Source organism: Eulemur rufifrons, chromosome 7, assembly GCF_041146395.1.
Source record: "Eulemur rufifrons isolate Redbay chromosome 7, OSU_ERuf_1, whole genome shotgun sequence".
NCBI lineage: Eukaryota > Metazoa > Chordata > Mammalia > Primates > Lemuridae > Eulemur > Eulemur rufifrons.
The window spans coordinates 48,913,529-48,919,528 of NC_090989.1; positions in this window are offsets into that span (position 1 = coordinate 48,913,529).

Sequence of the window (6,000 nt, forward strand, 5' to 3'; positions counted from 1 at the left end):
TGCTTAACTAGATAAGTACTCTATTAAAATAAATATGCTTTACTGTATTAATATAAATTCTGTGTGTATATATTTAGATATAAATCTAGCAAAGCCATGTTCAAAAATGAATTCCCTTTCTCATCCTCATATAACCAAAATCACTGGGTTGCTAATCTCAGATTTGAAATTGGCTTATGCTATGAAATAACTGAGGATGTAAAGACATGAATAATGTTGAATATCAAGTTTGCCCAAGCTATGGAAACAAATTATTATTTTTTCCAAATTTAGACAAAGTATTCAGTAGAGTGTAGGCTTTGATTCCCTTTTGTACAGCATCAGCATGTGAATTTATTCTTCATGTATACTTACTGCAATAGACTGAAATATATGATCAATTTCTTGGAAGAAAGAGGTATTTATAAGGAAGTCAATCAGCTGCATGTGGTAAAAATAAATAAAATGCTACTGTAATGATTATAAAGAAAAATAATCCATTATTTTATGCTCTGTCATGAATCAACATGCATCTTCTCTTAACAGGTACTCTAGTAGGAATTTTCCTTGTTATAAATAGTATTTAATAACTTTAAATCTAGTAACCAAAATAATTGATGAATATTTAATTCAAAAGACTTTCTTCCACTCTTCTATTTCCTCCTAATTGAAAAACAAAAAACAAAAAACAAAAAACATTGTTTTTGCAAACAGGAAACATGATTGTTATAACAAATTTAAGCAAAAAATAAACAAAAAATTTAAAATCACCCAAACCTGACAATATATCTATGTATCATTCCCATATTTTAAGAGATGAGTAATGAGAAAGGAAAGTGCTCTTAGAAAAATAATATCGTAATGACATGCTACTTGAAACTTTTAAAAACTTTAAACTAACAAGTGAAAAAAAAAGAATTAGTGGTATTAAAAGAATTGCTGAACTAAAGACAATTCTAATTTCATCTCAAAGAATAGATCTTACTTTCTGAAACAGCACTCTAAATTAAAGAGAATGCATAATAGTAATTTAAAAAATAAGCTGGAAATATTTTTCTAAATTACACATTTTGAAATTACAAGCAACTGATTGTTTGAAAGTAAAGATAATTTACATAGCACTCTTCAGTTTCCTCCCATTAACTTCTAAACATTTCTCAATTTTGCCAAATTTTATTATTTTTATATTTTAAATATTTATAGCTTTAAATATTTTGTTCTATAATAATAATTCCAAAGTGTAGTTTTTATTTTGTTTTATTAAATTTTATTGCATTGCACAGTGACCATTTTATTTTATTTTATTTTTTATTTCAGAATATTACAGGAGTACAGACATTTTGGTTACATAAATTGCTTTTATGACTTTATATTAAAAAGAAATGAGTACTATTCATTGGTCATTTTGTCAGAGCCCTTTGCTTGTATGTCATTTTTACTTAAATTTATCTATAAATTGCCGTGATTTTACAGTGCAGTCTTTTTATTAAGGACAAGGTAATGATTTCTTACATTCTCTTTTCATTCAAAATATTAGTCATCGGATACCAAAATGAAATTTTAGTTGGATGAATACCATTAAGCTATACTTTCCTAACTCTCAGAATTTTGAAGAAAGCAATCATAGTCTTTTGGAATTGAATACTACTGTGGCGAAGTCTGAGGGCAATTCAATTTTTTCTTATCTTTTAGGCATTCTGCCTAGTTATCTAAGCAACTGTTTATATTTGAGACAAATGGTATACCAGATTATGCAGAGGCTTACATGAATGGGGGCTTATTTCTCATTCCTATGCTGTAATTGTATGATGGATTGAGTGTATTTCTGCTCAATGCTCTTTTAATTCTAGAATTTAGGCTAAATTAACAAACTCCACATGGAACATCACTGCTTAACACAGCAGGCAAAAAAGACATGTTGGCTCTTAAATCCTCTCAGAATGGTACTGATTCTGTTGAGATTTTACATGACTATTCGGTATGGGTTGTAAATTATTGTATAAGCAGGGGTGAAATGTTATATAATTTATACCAATGACATTGAGCAACAAACTATAAGGTCACAATGTATCAGGAAAAGAATGGTATATATTGACTTGTGGGTCATGGTAAGAGGTTTGAATTTATTCTGAAGTGTGATGAGAATTTGGAAGGTTTTGAGTAGAGGATTACAAAAATCACTTGTATGCTGTGTTGAAATATATTCTAGGCAAGGCAAGCATGACAAAAGGGAAACTAGTTAGGAAACAGTTGTGATAGCCCAGGAAGGAGATGATGAAGATTAGTCGAGACTGCCAGTAATGCAGATAGGAAGAAGTAATTGCATTCAGAATATATCCTAGAGTTAGAGCATGTAAACTTTCTCTAAAATATATCTGTGTGATCAGGAAAGAGGAAGGTTAAATCTTAGATAAAAACAAAACAAAACAAAACAAAAAACCTTAAGCTACCAGGTGTTATCATTTACTCTGAAAGGGAAGGTTGAATATAAGAGGGTTGTAAGTAGTTAACTGGTGTGTCTAGAGTTTCTGTAGAAATCATATAACAAGTGATTTTAAATAGAGAGGTCAGAGGACACAGTCCCAAGTTCTCCAATATTTGGAAATCAGCAAGAAAAGGGAGCATGCCAAGTAGACTACAAGCAGCTACAGCGAGGTAGTAGATAAATGAGAAGATCTTGGTTTCCTGGATTTAAAGTGAAAAATCTGTACCTAGGAAGAAGGAATGATTGACTGCTTCCTATCCCTTGTACCAGTCATCATTTCTTTGAAGTTTACAGAAAACACTCAGGCTAGTTTAAGTGGTAAATTTAACAGTAAAACGGGTGCATACAAAGATGGGGGAAAAAACCCAAAAAACAAAACAAAAAAACCCCAGAAAATAACTATAGCAGTAAAGGAACCAAGGGAGACTAGACTGAAAGCAAATTAAGAGACAAATAGCTGATGATCTCACATCCTTGGCCCACCTATGGTCATCTTAAATTTAGTGGATATAGTCCATATAGGCTGACAGCTTCTAACCTTAAGTATTTGCATCTTTGTCTGTCTGCGGCTTTACCTGATCACGGGAACATGCTCTGTGTTTTGGCAGGCCAGAGTGCCAGAGCTTTAAGATCCGAAGAGATATCTTCAACAACTGAGAACTAGAAAAAGCTGGAAAAATACCTCAGATTTTTCAACTCACATTGGATTTAATTGAGATATATTCTACACTGTCTCTCAAAGGATTTTTCAAAAAGATTAAGCCCTTGTTGCCTATGGTTGAAACCCACTCATAGCTTATTTTTGGTCTTTCCTTCCTGTCTCGTTTCTCTTCTTCTGCACTAAATTTTCTGAGAGTATCTTCCAAATATGCTACTTACCTCTAAGTTTTTTCATAGTTTGCTTTTGTGGAAGTACAAAATAAGATAATAGGAATATGACAAAATTAACAAATTATGAATAAAAAGTAAAAATTTAGAAAGAAAATGATATGTATAAAAGATACAGGAAATCTAATATGTTCATAATTGGAGTCTACAAAGAACTAGGTAATTTCTAGGAGTATAACTTCTCAGATAATAGGATATTTTAAAATATTTCCATATTTCAATTTCAATATGAACAAAACATTGTGTCTAAGAACACATCATCATCCCTCCCCAAAATCTACAGATTTATCTCATTTATAGATAATGAAGCCAAAATTCTTAATAGAGCACTGCTAAACAGAAAAAAATAGAGCATAATGTTGAATGTAAAAATGGTTCAACGGAAGGAAATTTATAAATGTAATTAATCACATTAAAATGTGAAGAAACATTATATGACAATTTAGTTCATATATTTTGAAAAAATGATAAAATTAGATATCTGTTCTTGACAAAAAAGTATTAAGGGAATAAGAATAGGCTCTCTACTAAATTCAGTAGAAAACTTCAGAGCTAAATATGTATGTTCCTCTCTTAATTATTATTACTCAAGTCCACATGGCACAGGATTGTCCCCTGATTAAATTCAATGTAACCTCTATTTCAATATGTAATGCCTACCCTTATTTAAAAATTTCTGACAATGTAGATATATACAGAGTCCAGCTTTGGATATGAATAATACATCCAGAAAATTATATCAATTTTTGGAATGAGTTATTATTTTAATATAAACATCATTTTCACCAAAATATTTAATAATGCATTATGCTGAAGTACAACAGCATTTGGTCTTCTATTTTTATCACAAATTGAAAAATTCTCATTGATTACTATGTCATCAATCTTCAATGTCAATTTCCTTACTCAAAAGACTGAAAACAGGTGCAAAGATTCTGGCAAAATGTTGGAATAGAAAGCATCAAAAATATGTCTTCCCACCACCTAAAAAAACTTTCACTGGCACAATCCATCTGATGCAACTGTTATGGAACTCTGATGTCCATTGAAAGCTTGCAGTTCTAGGGATAAATATTGGACAGTAAATTGTGAATAATTTTATACAATTTTAGCTCAGAGCAGATTGGATATCCATCTCTCACCCCTGGCAGAGAGTTGTGCAAATGTTTACTTTGTTAGGGCATAAAGAACTAAACTGATTTCTTAAATGTAGTTCTGAAAAGTAAATGTAAGAAAACAATAACATAAAAAGTATAACATACTCAATAATAAACTTAACCAAGGAAGTAAAAGTCTTGAACAGTGAAAACTACAAAAAAAAATTAAGAAAAATAAAGAAATGGAAAGACAACTTATGTTCCTGGCTTGGAAGATTTAATATCGGCAAAATGTCAATACTATCCTAAGTGATATATGTTCTTTTGCAGAAATAGAAAACTCCATTCTAAAATTTATATTATAACCTCAAAGAATTCTGAAAGTAAAAATAATCTTAACCAAGAACCAAGCTGGAGGACTCATATTTTCAGATTTCAAGATTTATAACAAAGCTTCAGTAATCAAAACAGTGTAGCACTGGCATAGAAAGACACACGGTCCAATGAAATAGAATAGACAGTCCAGAAATAATCCCTTGCATATATGGTCAAGTGATTTTCAGTAAGGATAACAAAACCATTAATGAGGTAAAGATAGTGTTTTTAAAAATTGATGCTGGAAAACTGAATATTCAAATGCAAAATAGTGAAGTTGAACCCTTAACTAATACATATACAAAAATTAACTCAAAATGCTCAAAGACCTAATTGTAAGAGTTTAAAACTCTAAAACTCTTAAAAGGCAACATAGGGCAAAAGTTTAATGACATTGGATTTGGCAATGACTTCTTGGATATGACACCAAAGTGACAACAAAAGAAAAGGACAGTCAAATTGGACTTCATGAAAATTAAAAACTTTTGTGCATCAGAGGAAACCATCAACAGAGTGAAAGGAAACAGAATGGAAGAAAATGTTTGCAAATCATATATCTGATAAGGGATTAATACTAGAATATAGAGAGAATACTCAAACTGAACATCAACAGAAAAAAAAAAACCAAATTCAAAAATAGACAAAGAACTTAAATATAGTAATATAGACATTTACTCAAAGAAGATATATGAATGGCTAAAAAGCACAAGAAAAGATGCTCAGAATCACTGATTATTAGGGAAGTGCAAATGAAAATCATAATAAGATAACACTTCACATCTATCAGAATGACTACCTTCAAAAAAATAGGGCCCGGCGCGGTGGCTCACGCCTGTAATCCTAGCACTCTGGGAGGCCGAGGCGGGTGGATTGCTTGAGGTCAGGAGTTTGAGACCAGCCTGAGCAAGAGCGAGACCCCGTCTCTACTAAAAATAGAAAGAAATTATCTGGACAACTAAAATATATATAGAAAAAAAATTAGCCAGGCATGGTGGCACATACCTGTAGTTCCAGCTACTCGGGAGGCTGAGGCAGGAGGATCGCTTAAGCCCAGGAGTTTGAGGTTGCTGTGAGCTAGACTGACGCCATGGCACTCACTCTAGCCTGGGCAACAAAAACTCTGTCTCAAAAATAAAATAAAATAAAATAAAAAGTAACAAGTGTTGGTGAGGACGT